The 15,724-nt window shown below is 38.3% G+C and overlaps 1 protein-coding gene across 10 annotated transcripts in view; it reads left to right on the top strand.

The window, feature by feature from the left end:
* Positions 1 to 15,724, top strand: part of LOC117419803 (pleckstrin homology domain-containing family A member 5-like) — a 112,226-nt gene that overhangs the window by 37,205 nt on the left and 59,297 nt on the right. The window contains exon 1 of one of the 10 annotated variants that reach the window (XM_058985569.1): positions 6,495 to 6,513. The exons of the other annotated variants lie outside the window; for them this stretch is intronic. The gene's annotated coding sequence lies outside the window, so the exon portion shown is untranslated. Of the gene's footprint in view, positions 1 to 6,494; positions 6,514 to 15,724 lie in introns of those variants that run through there. 10 annotated transcript variants of the gene reach the window in all.

Here is a 15,724-nt window from a genome sequence, read left to right as displayed (position 1 = left end):
CAGCTCTGTCCCAGTCTGACCACTGTTAATAGAAGATCTGAATCGCTGAAAGTAATATAAAGAAATATATAGCAAAGCTACTAATGATGGTTAAGCAGCATCTAATTGCATGATGTTCATCCACAACTTAGGCTACGTACACGCACACTGCAGTTGGCTCGACAACTGTATTTACAAACGGCGCTAGCTGCGGTGGTTTGTTGTACACACGCCTTTCATTACTGAAGTGAGTGCACTCCCTGTTTAAACAAACCACTGAACTCGGGCCATTGTTACATGCCGATCGTGAGGTTTTGTGTGACAACATGGAGGCTGTGTTTCTGTTTATGCTTTTGGAAGAAAGTACAGTACGTAATCGATCGAGAGCTCGTCAAGCACAGCTGTGCTCTTTTCTGCAAAACCAGCGGAGATGCTGTTTTGCTTTTTCTGCACTGCTAAATACAGTGACAACGATCTGATGTACCTTGACGGTACATCGAAACATTTGGGCGATCTTCCGACCAGGAGGCTGGTGGGAATGAGTGGTTTCCAAATGACTGGATTAAAAATGTACGCATGTCTAAGGAGTCGTATATGCGTCTTTGTCATTTACTGAGACATTTCCTGCAGTGCCAAAACACACAGATGAGACGACGCGGTATTGGTGGGAAAAAAACGAGTTGCGGTTGCACTGTGGCGTTTTGGGGACACATTGTCCCATATTGTTTTATTTAAGTTGCAAAACCAAAAATATATATTTTTTAAAACAAAATATTATACAACTGTACTTTGATTAAATAAAAAAAATATATTATGTATGCACTATTTACCATTGTTATGAATTTACTATATCAATATTACAGAATCAAGTTGGTTCATCAGGCACCTATATATATTTTTAGCCATGTTTATCACACGGAAATGTCTGATAAACAATGACATCATTAGTTTCGCAGAAATCCACTGATCACCAGCTGCAGTTGTGTTATTGCGGTTGTAATACACACACACAGTTAGTGCGCATTAACTGACTGAACTGAATTAATAACCACACTCGATACTTGCTCTGAAAAGGATTAACTAGTGCGGTTGTCGCTGCCCTTTGTAACCGAACTGTGTGTGTATACAAACTGTATTAAGAGAAACAGATGAACTCACAACATTTAGCCTGTGTATGTAGGTAGCCTTATAGTAACACAATTTAGATGGAGTGTAAAACATATAGGATTGCTTTCAGAGACCCCTGGTTTTAAACTCATTTTGGACTTGCTAAAGTAAGAAGTTAATGTAGTACAAGATTAGTGCTGCTGTTATTGTTGATCTGTGAAATCATCTGACAATCTGATTTGTAAACATCATTTATTCAATGTATACAGATACTTTGGGTGGCCAAGTTACTATCCCTTTTTGTACTGTTTCTTGTGGCTTGTAGGTATACAGTTTTCTATTCCAGTAGTCTTTTGGGCTCCTGCAATTTGTTTACGTTATCCATATGTTATTTTCAACTATTGATTTAGCATTGCCTGGATGGGTTCTTATAGCCTTCAAGCATGACGGTGCCAGTTTCCATATTAAGATATGGAAGGTGTGTGCGTGTTAGTAAAATCTCTTTGATTTGCAGTAATATACCTGAAATGAATGGTTCTGTAAACATGGTTGTCTTTGGATAAAGCTGTAATGGTGTATTAATTTCAAAAGTCCTACCATAGGCTTAAACGTAATATCGGTGTAATTTATATATTAAATCAGAGGGGCATACTATAAAGTCCATACTTGTTCCATATTCATGAATATGAAATGGAAATGGCCTAATCCTGGCTGTCAAGCATGCACTCATTTTGAATCAACACTGACAGGCAGGGTTTAGGAAAGACCCTAACCCTTAACCATCATGACAGCAGTAAAATAAGGGGTTTGTACAACATGACAGTGTCTGTGTATTAATACATAAATCTGGTATAGCGTAGTGCATATCATCTTTGCTGTTTCTAAAGAGATAATCTCTGTGATGGGGTTTTCTTGAGCTATCTGACCTGGCTTTGAAATGTACGGATTTCAGCTTGTCGGCAGTATGATTTATCATTTTTATATATACAGTAATTCACGTTCCTGCTCTTGATTCTCTCTCAGAGCAGGGTAAAACATGCAGTGTGGATTGCGCTGGTTCATGTGATAAGCCAACGGTATTAATAGGATTCACAGAGCAGTATGTCAGCTATGCTGTACTGAACTCCTGTAATGTGTGCCTACAGTAGATCACATTTGTTTGCCGTTTTGAATACCTGTCTTAGGCTCATTGCTCTTTTAGAAAAATCGTTTGGTCTGGGTGAACACGGCAAACTCTACGAGCTAGAGCGTCGTTATATAGATAAACCAGAACGCAAGTCATTTAGTATGCGAGCTGCTCCTACTGTCACCCTCTAAGACCCCATTCACACTACTGCGCTGGCCCTGGGCCGGCCCATATTTAGGTCTGCAACCCCGGTCACATTTGCGGTTTTAAGGCTCCTTTGCACGTTCCCATATGTGACTGAAAAGCAGGCCTAAAATGTGGTGAACGGCTTTGTTTTATTATTTTTATGGAATGATGCCTGCACTCAGTCCTTCTGTAGTAGATGTTTATTAATAGTTTTTTTCAATGCAGCACAGAAGCAATTTTATGGTATATATTAAAAAGACATATTGACTATTTTGACTTACTGTTATGGTGTGTAACGGGTTGATGGTCCGAGCTTACCCCCCACCCACAATCACATTATTCTCTTAAGAACATGGAGGTGTTTAGAACGCGGGAAACGGCAATTTGCACAGGTATAAATATTTATTTTCGTAATGGATACTTCACTCAGATTGCAAATGACTTTCAGGTTGTACACAATGACTGACATTCACAAGACAAACTCACGAGTCACGACTGACCACCTAATAGTACTACTGCTCCCTCCTAAGGAAAGACACGACATTAAATCATGTTAAATACGTTACACATGTTTCTTCTCATTTATACGTATTTGTTTAACCTGCATGAATACCATCTTTGTTTTGTTTACAAACACGATCGTAAACTATTTGTTTACTCGTTATTATTATCACTGTCATTATTATTCTCTAGTCCCTAACCATTACCAGTAAAGACTGAACATCAGCATTACCCCTTCTCTTGGAAGATTACCCAACATATGGCTATAGAATAACATTAACAATAATAATAATCACAATAACAGGCATTGAAATATAACATATTACAGTAAAAATACAATTTTTTACACTTTCAAATTAAGCAAGTTACCAGTGCCATTGATCAATAAAACTAATATATATATATATATATATATATATATATATATATATATATATATATATATATATGAAGTAGTTCTGTGTTGTAAAAAAAAAAAAAAAAAAAAAAAATCATGTTAGTTCAACTCCAAGTCTTCGTCATCCGGATGGCTATTGTGAAATAGAGCTGCAGCATTCTCCAGCCAGATTGTCATGAGATGCTGGCTTTGAGCACAAAAAAGAATCCCAAGTCTGCTGCTGTTTACGTTTCCTTTCATTCAATTTATGTACAGAACAGCACATTACCATCGACTGGTGGATCCGATTTTAGGGATGATTTGTTATGAAACAGCTCTATTACTGACTGAAGTAAACTGAAGCCTCATTCAAAACTGAACTTGAATACCGGAAGCAGTTTTATCATACAGGTATGTTTACGTAAATTTAAAGCAAATTTAACTCTGTTAATGTTTATATATGATACGTGTATTGAATTGGTTATTATCAAACAAACAAAAAAAATCCTTTCATGTTTTTTGCCCCTCCCAAAATGTAAAACAAGAAAAGCTCTGACATCATAGAAAATCCGCTTTTTTTCAGTGTTATCATAGAAAATAAAATTGGTAATGTGATACGAAAAGGCCGGCCCCAGTCTGCTTTGCAGGCCCTGGGCCGCATCAAAACGACGGCCTAGGGCTAGCTTTTCTTTCTTGGAGCGTTCACATATGAGAAAGGGCCGCCTTAAATCGCAAGTGTGAATGGGGTCTAAGAAGTCTCGCCTGTCACAGTAACTGAGACTTGTTGTATTCAGCTTCACACTTAAGAGGAATTAAAACATATTGACTGCACCAGTTTCAGCTACAGGAATAGATTGGTATTCAAAATGGGCAGATCCGCCATGTCCTGTTTTCACTTCTGTCAAAAATACAATTAACATTTATACAGAATCGGCAACAAAAATGCAATACAATGCCATTTTTTTTTTTTTTTTTTTTTTTGGGACACATGCAATTGATTTTCAGTGACTGTTTGTTTACTAAATACATGTTGACCTCATTCTTGGCTCTATCATTACATTGTTGAGCTTTCTCCTTTAGAAAAAAAAAAAAAGTTGTTGGAACATTATTAAAGTACTGTATACCAGGAACTGTGCTTCTCTGCTATATCGATTTAAGTATTTCATAACTTCTACATTAAATTCCTTGAAGTTACTTTGTCTGACACTATGCAGTGTAATGAGTATATCATATCAACTGATGAACAAGTGGTCTGCTTGGCAATGCAGTATTGGGAGCCTTGCTGTGTAAGTAATAAGTCATAACTTCTCTGATAAACTGTGCACTCTAGACCTGGCAGTCTGCATCCTCTTATTGATGTATTCTGTATACTCCCAAAGAAGAAGAAACTACTGGTGGTCGATTTTCATGTTTTCATTTTTTTTAAACTTCAGAAAATGGTTCACATCTCAAAACTATAACTTTTACTTGCTACTGTATCTTGTGGGTTTGCAGTCAAGCTGTTTATGCAATGTGTTAAACAAAAAGACACCTTGAAGCATAGTGCCTTAAATTGTAATCAGTAATTATCATTTCATTCCAGATGAGGTGCAACTCGCACATATCGGATGGAAATAAGACTCCTATTGCATAGCAATTTCACCCATTCCAAGTTAATACAAGCTTGTCTAGCCACAGTGTATAGCTAACAAGCACAGATGTGTCATATTAAACTCATAGTAAAACCAGGAAGGGATCAAACTGCTATGCAATAGGAGGGAGCCTTGTTTCCATTCCTGCACACCATTTCATCATATTTAAGCTGACTTTGTTACAGGGCTTGGAATAAATGTTAAACTGTAGCTAAGCAATTTTCTCGTGAAGAGGTTCACTCAAATTATACTAAATGTGCCTAGTATTCCAGTATATGATATAGGCCTGCCTGTAGTTTCTTTCTGCTTCTGGACACACAAGGCTTTTCTCATTCTGCTAATGTAGCACTACAGTATGCAGTGTGTGGAGGGTGTGCTTGTATTGATGCTACTTGATGTAAAGATGGACCACCTGTAAAGTGGTCACTTTGATGAATCCCTGTGTACTGTATATTTGACATGTTAAATCACCAATATAAATCGTCTTGTGCTTGGGCACCTGCACACATATTTAACAGAATTCTGGGGATGTACAGTATCTACATGTCCGTATGACGTATAGAGTTGGCAACAAATAAACAAGTATAATAATTGTGATGGGAAGTAGGGATTGACTCATCACAACAGATTTTGAAAAGGTCTTGGCACAGTAAGCCATAGAATGAATGCAGTAGCAAAAAGCAATTTTCAACTTTATTTTTTAAAGCTTGCGTCTTGACAATAAAACGAACCCTCGGAGGGCTGATGCAGTAAATGTTTGCATCATCAACGGGCTTTGTGTAGCTGTGCTCATAATTAGTTTACAGTCAGCGGTCTTTTAAACAGAGCTTTCACTACGCTTTCAACAATGCAGACCTGCAAGGTCCCGGAAAAATACTACTGAAAAAAATGCAGACTTCTAGTTCATTTTATGAAAAATATCTCTACTCAACACTGGATGGGTTGACTGGTCCTGGTCTTTGGTATGACAACTTTTTTTTTTTATAGAGCAGGTTCACGTAGTGCCTCCAGAATCTGAACTTTGTCGGCTATAGAAAGGTCTACACGTTTTGAAGCCATGATGACAGACGACAGTCAGACTCAATAAATGCACAGCTGTGTTATGAAAACTGAGGGTGCGTGCAGAATGATCTCCGTGAACACACCATGATATATAAATAGACGGTGCGATGCGTGCGCATGATGTATTCGTGTGCGTGCTGTAGCCATAGAAATTGTAAAAAAAAAGTTGTCATTTAGTAGCAGACAGTTGCTAATATCTGAAATATATTAACATTAAAGTCTATGGGATGGGATTGGTTCCCGTGAAAATGTTGTTAATAACTGCAAGGTTTTCTTTATCAGTGTTGCTAATAACCGGCATTTACTGTGTGTGTGTGTGTGTGATATATATATATATATATATAATATAAATAAAAATAAATAAAATCTCTTACTGCAGTGGTAAAAGATTTACTGTCTTGTATCTTAATCTTTCTGTTATTACAGGGGATGCTGTGTAACCATCTTTAGCTGTGAACTGACCCCATTCGCATTGCAGAACAGTGGATTCATTACAGTGTGCCACAAACCTCATTTAAACAGCTGAAACCTCCTTCCATCAGTCCGTAAGTTAGGGGTAAAGTTATCACTACCTCGCTGAGTAATGATTTGAAAACAAGAGAGGTGATGGCACCTGCTCTGAGACAGACCCAGACTGACCGCCGGTTTAACCTTAAACGAGCCACCAAGATTTTAGTTAGGCCTCTCAGATTCTTTAGTGGAGTAATTGCTCCTCTGAGCCTGTCTAGTGTAGGTGGGCAAACACAGGACTCAAGCGTGTGTTTGGTTGGCTAAGCTCAAACTAACAAATCCAAGTTATAAATGTAGGGTAGCAAGCAGCCCAGCAGGTGTTTGCCATGTGATGAAAGAATGCCTGCAGCCAAAAAGATCTTCCTGTGTTCTACTTTAAAGAGATTTCTTAATAAAAGCAGCATGGCTGTTAATGACTTACAGATTGATCCCTGAAAGCTATGTGTTGCATGTTCTGCAGTTGGCAAGCTTTACTGGTTGCATGTGGTAACTGTACCCATCTTAAAGCTTTAAATTTCATTATACATTACATTATACTGAAGCCCCCCCCCACATGTCCCAATATAATTTAGTTTGGCTAATAAGATGGCATTTGATTTGTTTTCAGTGTATACTAGCTATTGCATTTAATTTGTTTGCAAGTAGTTTTTGCTTAAATTATACATGTCCTGAATACTTTGAGACCTCAATAATAGGGAACCCAAGATGTTGTGAGTCAAGAAATTGCAATATTTCATATTTAGTGTGTGGTACTCTAAACACAGAAGATAACGAGAGCTTGTGAGAATGGACTATGCTTACATTCTTTTGTGTAAAGCCCAATTTGTATTTGATCTCCTTTTCCAAATTCTGTGTAAATTGGCTGCCCCCCAATAAATTATCTAAAGGAACTGGATCAAAGGGCTTTGCTGGGCATCTTTGCTACTGCTTCTCTATTCATTACCATTTATAGTTGGATTCCAAAGATAGTGTGCACTCTGGTTTGTATCAAGGGGGCGTGTACCGATATGCAAAATGCTTTATAAAAATAAATATATATATATATATATATATATATATATATATATATATATATATATATATATAATATATAAAAAAATGATTGGGCTCAATTCATCTGTGAAAAGATATGCCACTTTTTAAAACTGATGTGCTACTCTAGGACAGCGATTAAGGCACAAACTTACATAAAGGTGGTTTTGTACACGCTCTTCATTGCAGAACTCTGGAATGCTTTTATTACTTCTGCTATTTATTATTCATCACTGTTATGCCTGCTGTGAGGGGTTTAAAATTCAAGTGAATTTCCGTCATTCCAGTTCTTGGTACACTGCTTTATGCTGTACAAGAAAATTAAATGTCAACGTTTTGAATAACGTGACATGTTCCGAAACTCAACACCCCATCTAAGTGCTGTATTTTGTTTTTTTCTAGCAACATTGCTTTCTTTGTGTTGCTCAGAACTACACTAGCACAAGCCAGATGCATTTTATACTGGTTGCTAGTTGCAATACATAACATGTGCAGCATGTCTTTCTGTGCTGTCTAATCCAGTATTACTCTGTAGAAGCCTACAGCACATGTTTTGCTCCAATTATTTGTTTAATGGGAAGTTTGTTGTTCCCAAACCCGTTTCTATGGATGTGTCCTTGGTGACCTACGTACGCAAGGATTGCAATTATTAAACTTGACATGCTAGGATATAGATCATGAAGTGTACCATAAATTCCGACTGCTTGGTGGAGGACACAATTTATTGTTTCTGTGGTTTGAAATTGACAGATGCATCTTTCCTATAAGCTAGATCTACAGCAAATATTACCTGGCACAGCATCAGAAGTGTTTCTGTCAAGGACTCTGAAGTTACAGGTCTGGTAATTTTAATGTGTAAAGATAAAAGGAACTAAGCAGAAGCTTCGGGGATAGACCTGGAAAGGTGATCTCGTCATGGTGTGTTGCTATTGATGCAGAAGGCATAAGGAACTAAGCAGAAGCTTCGGGGCTAGACCTGGAAAGGTGATCTCGTCATGGTGTGTTGCTATTGATGCACAAGGCATAAGGAACTAAGCAGAAGCTTCGGGGATAGACCTGGAAAGGTGATCTCGTCATGGTGTGTTGCTGTTGATGCAGAAGGCATAAGGAACTATGCAGAAGCTTCGGGGATAGACCTGGAAAGGTGATCTCGTCATAGTGTGTTGCTATTGATGCACAAGGCATAAGGAACTAAGCAGAAGCTTCGGGGATAGACCTGGAAAGGTGATCTCGTCATGGTGTGTTGCTATTGATGCACAAGGCATCGCGTGATGGGTTTCGGAATCCAGTTCATTTATTTATTTATTTTCTCGAAATTCCAAATAAACTACTTAAACATGTATGTGTTTTGGGGGTAAACCTGGAACGTTAATTTCAAAACCCTGTACAATAAATAACCCGAGGCCTGCAACACTCTGTGGGTGTGATATCCACGTGATCTTTCTGGTGTATGAATTCATACGTATGCTGTAGATGTCTCTCATGGTACAGTATATGACTGTCTCTTCTCTTTGAGTGGGCTTAATGACTGAAAATATTGAACACGGGTCCTTTTTAAAAATTCTGGGTTTTAAAGTCACCAGGATGTGATGACCTTAAACAGAAAAAATGATACAAGGTGAATCTAAACAAGAGGTGTTAAGGTAACTGTAATATTTCATTCTTGTACCAAGTTGCTCTTCAGCTTTGAAGCATGATGCATCATATGATGTAGCACCCGGAAAAAGGATCAAGTGCGAGTAGGGTGGTGCTGTAATTAATATGTACTGGAATTGTATACATGCAGCAGAAATAAATACAGTATATGACACAGATACAATTGATTGTGATGCTTTACCAACAGTACACCCAGACACTTGATTCCATGTAGACCTGTCATGTACATGCCAAAAATAAAACATGAATCAAGTAACAAAGTAATATAATACAGCATTCTGAACATTCATGGTGGTTACTGTACAGTATATTGGGTGAGAGGTGATAATATATTATTATTTTAATAGCCAAGACTTTAACTCTGCAAAAATCACAGTTCAATAATTTGGCTTTTTTCAATTTAGCGGTCCAGTAATGTCCACCTTATCGGGTTCTGTCTTGGTTTTGTTTTTTAAGAAAGCTGTATGTCCTTAGTAATTTATTGTGAATTCTAGAATTGATGATCAGTGAGTTCTACATTGTTGTTATAATCAATCAATCAAATCTTTATTTAATATAGCACCCTTTGCAACAGGCTGCCAAAGAGCGCTTCACATGGGCAAAACAAGAAAGTATACATAGCTATAAGCATTAGAGCAGACAAACAAATAAGTAAATACAATAAAACACATAAGTACGATAAAATAATAAAAACAATAACAATAAAACATACAGTAAATAGTAATAGTCATGTATGTGATAGATTATACAAATTTGTCTTCAGCCTACAGTAGTTTTAAAAGCTGTCAGTTGGTGCCTCCCTTACAGAGACTGGCAGTTTGTTCCACAGTTTAGGGGCCCATGTAGCCGAATGCTCTGCTGTGTTTTTTAAAATGTTTGGAACAGTGAGATGTCCAGCATCCTGAGATCGTAGCAGGCGACCTGGAACATATGGGACCAATAAGTCACTCAGGTAAGATGGAGCTAACCCATTATAGGCTTTATAGGTTAAAAGCAGGACTTTAAAATCAATCCTGTGTCGTACTGGGAGCCAGTGTAGGGATTCTAATACCGGCGTAATATGGTCAGACTTTCTTGTTTTCGTTAGGATCCTGGCAGCAGTTTTTTGCACGAGCTGCAATCTGCAATCAGAAAATAGGGCATTGCAGTAGTCTATTCTAGAATTTACAAAGGCATGCATCTGTCTCTCAGCATCCTGTGCTGAGAGAGAGTCTTAATTTAGCAACATTTCTTAGATGGGGGAAAAAAGACACTTTTAGTTACGTTCGTAATCTGGTAGTCAACTGAAGTATCAGGGTAAAAAACGTCACCCAAATTTCTAATTTCTGTCTGACTAAATGGGTTTGCTGTCCGCTGTACAGGCACATTTGATTTACCCTCCTTGTTGATTTCTTGACACCAAAATGATGACCTCCTGTTTTTATCAGAATTTAACAGTAGAAAATGTGTTTCAGAGATACAATTGTGTGTCATTGGCATAGCCGTACCCTGTGTCTACAGACATCATCGTCCAGGTGGAGCATATACAGGGAAAACAAGATCGGTGCAAGAACAGAGCCCTGCGGGACGCCACACGTAACTCTTAGATAAGGAGGAGTGCTCCTCAGTTTTAACATATTGTAACCTATTTGAAAGATAGGATTTAAACCAAGATAGGGCGCAACCTGACAGTCCTACAAGATTCTCAAGGGGGTCAGTTAAAATCGGACGGTCAATGGTGTTGAATGCTGCACTTAGATCTAGAAGGATGAGGACAGAGGCAAGGCCTGAATCAGAAGATAGTAGCACATCGTTTACCTCTTTGATTAGGGTTGTTTCAATACTGTGAACAGGACGGAAGCCTGATCTGAAATTTATATATATATATTATATATATATATATATATATATATATATATATATATATATATATATATATATATATATATATATATATATATATATATATATATATCATATGTATAATATGTATATATATATGTATATGTGCTGCAAGGAATGAGTTGAGTTGATTTGCCACCACTCGCTCTAATACCTTTGATAAGAAGGGGAGATTAGAAATATGCCTGTTGGAACTCCTGGATCCAAAGTATTATACAGACGTGCTCAAATTTGTTGGTACCCCTCCACAAAAAACGAAGAATGCACAATTTTCTCTGAAATAACTTGAAACTGACAAAAGTAATTGGCATCCACCATTGTTTATTCCATATTTAATTGCTTTTGATTTTTTATTCAACATAATATTGTAAATAAGAAAACAAATGAAAATGGCATGGACAAAAATGATGGGACCGCTAACCTAATATTTTGTTGCACAACCTTTAGAGGCAATCACTGCAATCGAACGTTTTCTGTAGCTCTCAATGAGACTTCTGCACCTGTTAACAGGTAGTTTGGCCCACTCTTCCTGAGCAAACTGCTCCAGCTGTCTCAGGTTTGATGGGTGCCTTCTCCAGACTGCAAGTTTCAGCTCTTTCCATAGATGTTCGATAGGATTCAGATCAGGACTCATAGAAGGCCACTTCAGAATAGTCCAATGTTTTGTTCTTATCCATTCTTGGGTGCTTTTAGCTGTGTGTTTTGGGTCATTATCCTGTTGGAGGACCCATGACCTGCGACTGAGACAGAGCTTTCTGACACTGGGCAGTACGTTTCGCTCCAGAATGCCTTGATAGTCTTGAGATTTCATTGTGCCCTGCACAGATTCAAGGCACCCTGTGCCAGGCGCAGCAAAGCAGCCCCAAAACATAACCGAGCCTCCTCCATGTTTCACTGTATGTATGGTGTTCTTTTCTTTGAAAGCTTCATTTTTTCATCTGTGAACATAGAGCTGATGTGACTTGCCAAAAAGCTCCAGTTTTGACTCCTCTGTCCAAAGGACATTCTCTCAGAAGGATTGTGGCTTGTCAATATGCATTTTAGCAAATTCCAGTCTGCTTTTTTATGTTTTTCTTTCAAAAGTGGAGTCCTCCTGGGTCTTCTTCCATGGAGCCCACTTTCGCTCAAAAAGCGACGGATGGTGCGATCAGAAACTGACGGACCTTCACCTTGGAGTTCAGCTTGTATCTCTTTGGCAGTTATCCTTGGTTCTTTTTCTACCATTCGCACTATCCTTCTGTTCACTCTGGGGTCGATTTTCCTCTTGCGACCGCGCCCAGGGAGGTTGGCTACAGTTCCATGGACCTTAACCCTTTGCGGTCCATTGTCGGACTGGGTCCGACATTGCAATTATTCCTCACAGGTCCTTTGTCGGACTGGGTCCGACATCATTATAGCAACGCAATAAACGGGTGTTTAGTCGTTTTTTCTCCGGAAAAAGCCGAGAAAACCATTCAATTGCCGAGTGGTAGCGACAGGAGCCGAGACAAGTCGGAAAAAAAAAAAAAAAAAAAAAAAGGCGTATTTCATGAATAGTCATACATGGTATCAGGTATCAGATAATGGGCGTCCATAATAAACAAGCTGGCTAAGTGCGTCAGCGCACTGAGACTATCATGGACATTTGCAGAGCTTTTTTCAGATGTTATAGTAATAAAATAATGACTTTGATCGCATTATTGAGGAGTTTGGTGATAAAACGAGTGATCTGGAGATGATCGATCGGTATGTACGACTATTATTATTATTATTATTTATTTCTTACACAGCTGAACGCTATAGCAAACAAAAGGCTGGGGAGGGGCTGGAGATGCCTAGTGTGTGCTTTGTTGATATGCAGGGCCATTTAAACCCGTTTGACTGTGAAAAAAAATACTTTTAAACAGCGCGTATAAAATTAACTGCGCGTGTGAAAATTAATTATTCCTGGCGTGCCTGACGCGCGATTAATAAATGGACCGCAAAGGGTTAAACTTCTTAATAATATTTGCAACTGTTGTCACAGGAATATCAAGCTGCTTGGAGATGGTCTTGTAGCCTTTACCTTTACCATGCTTGTCTATTATTTTCTTTCTGATCTCCTCAGACAACTCTCTCCTTTGCTTTCTCTGGTCCATGTTCAGTGTGGTGCACACAATGATACCAAACAGCACAGTGACTACTTTTCTCCATTTAAATAGGCTGAATGACTGATTACAAGATTGGAGACATGTGTGATACTAATTAAAGAAACTAAGTAGTTTGAAATATCACTATAATCCAATTATTTATTATCTTTTCTAAGGGGTACCAACAAATGTGTCCAGGCCATTTTAGAATATCTTTGTAGAATAAGCAATAATTCATCTCTTTTCACAGCTTCTTTGCTTTATTCTATGACATACCAAAGGCATGCAAGTATACAGGATAAAATAGCTTTTCATTTCAGGAGGAATGAAGCATTATTTCAATGAGCTGTAAGGGTACCAACAAATTTGAGCACGTCTGTAACTATATAACATCATGGGGTATAACTTAAAAACATCCCTGCTTTTAGTTTTGTGTTCAAGTCTTGTACTCCTAGGAAACTTTGGGGATCAGAGCAAATTGTTCTTTTGTGAAGTCTCGGTTACCCCCAGCCCCGCCCAGCCCAGTATCAACCTACAGGATTCCTTGATCTCTGTTTTTGGGGCGGCGGTGGTGGTGGATGAAAAGCCTAACAAACTCTCGCAATATATAATCTCCCCCCTCCCCCATCTGTTCTGCCATCGCCTTGCTGCGGTGCAGAGGTAGACCAGTCTGCTTTGCTCATGTTATTTCTGATAATTTTCCAGCAACTGCTAAAACGGTTACAACTGATGCAGCTCATGTGTGTCTGGCTTGTGGCTTGCTGTCTACATTTTTATATGTACAGGTATCGGCTGTCTGCAAAACTTCAGAAACTGTAAAATGAGTAGTTTTTGCTGTCGGGGGGGCCAAGAAGGGGTATTGTGCCATGGGCTTTGTTTTGCGATGGCTCTAGAGTGTTAAAATTTCTGTGCAAGTCAATACGAGTTGCCAAAGGGTAAAAATAGCACATCTACTCTTTTTTTTAAAATTTTTTTAAAAACACATCCGCCACATGTTCTCCTACCAAACATGCGTTTTATTACTTTTCAGCTAAACAAGCCTGTAATTAGGACAGTCTTTTCCTATTTGTTATGGATTCCTGTGATTTTGCTGTTACATTTCATGGTTTGCTGTGGTCATTTGTGTAGAGTGGGTTTTTTTGTACTTAATTTTTTTAAACCCTGTTCCAAATATGATGTTGCTAATGGTACTGAAATCCTATCGCTAATGGAATCCTTGTACTGTATCTGGAAAACAGATTTGAATCCAGAATGGAAAATTGAAAAGCTTGTGTGGGTTGAGATTTTGATATCTTGATTCTCATTCAGTGATGTAAGCAGTTTACAGCACGCTTTAGACAGTATCCTCCAACGCCAGGCAGTATCTCGGAAACAATGTTGAGAAGCTGACTTCACATTTCAGGAAATAAACACCCTGGTGGAAAGACCCATGTGTTCCATCATCCTCATCATGCTGGAGAACTCAGATTGTATATACAACTGCATTTTAGGATTCCCTCTCTGCCAAGTATCAGTATGAAAACATTAACCTGTTTGTAGATGGCTGCTGGACATTTTAGCATGGAAATGTTTGAGATCACATTTGCTGAAATACAGTGAATCCTTTTTTTCTAAATCTCTCTACATGTTGATGATCCTAACACATTGTGCTGTGCCATTGGGGGATGCTTACAGTAACACTGATCTAGTTTTTACTGCCTAATATCGTAGCATTATGGAATCGCAGTGATGGGAATAAGACTTCCATTGCATACAGTAAGTAGTCGGTCAAAGTCATTCCAGTCGAAATCTTTCTGCACGAAGTAACTTGACATAAATATATTGAATAGTTTTTGTCTCCTGCTGGAAAATAAAAATGACAATATAAAGATTTAAGTAACAGTGTTTTATTAGTTAACTGACTGCTGTCTAATATAGGAAAAAAAAGTGGGCTGCAGTTTTGCGTTCTCTTTCTTTAGACCTACTGTATACAGTACAGGTCTACACTGTTGTCCGAGTTCATTTAAGCTTAGACGCTTTACCTGTGCCCACTACTGACTGGATTAATGAGATTGGGTTTCACAAAGTTTGACAGTAAAATATGAGCTAGGAATTTATTTTTGCATTAACACTGTGAAAATGGCCAGGGCTGTCCACACAGTGGGATGAGTAAAACACTAGAAAGATATCCAACACAATGACTCGTTCCATCATTTTATCCCACCTGTATAGCTATAATGATACCCCTTCTGTATTTTCCCAGTACTTCAGGCTTTCCCGTATATTCTTTCCCTTGTGCCTCAGTGTATTTCATGTGCCCAGTTTTGGCAGTTTTGCGGATGGGGAGGCAGTTTAACAGCAGCACATGTCTGGTGTGGGTGTACTGTATAATAAGAGTAGCTTTCACCAGCAGTGCTAAATTAAATTACATTCCATTGTCTTTGCAAGTCTCATATACCCTCCATTGTATCCATTTCAAGAGCTGCTTTTATATTGCTTGATCATTGCTGCTATTACTGCTTATGTTAGGAGTTTATGTAATACTTTACTGCTGCAGATTTTAAAATTAGTTTAAAATTAAATCCTTCTA

Source organism: Acipenser ruthenus, chromosome 14, assembly GCF_902713425.1.
Source record: "Acipenser ruthenus chromosome 14, fAciRut3.2 maternal haplotype, whole genome shotgun sequence".
In the NCBI taxonomy this organism is placed as follows: Eukaryota; Metazoa; Chordata; class Actinopteri; order Acipenseriformes; family Acipenseridae; genus Acipenser; species Acipenser ruthenus.
This window is presented reverse-complemented; position numbering and strand designations above follow the sequence as displayed.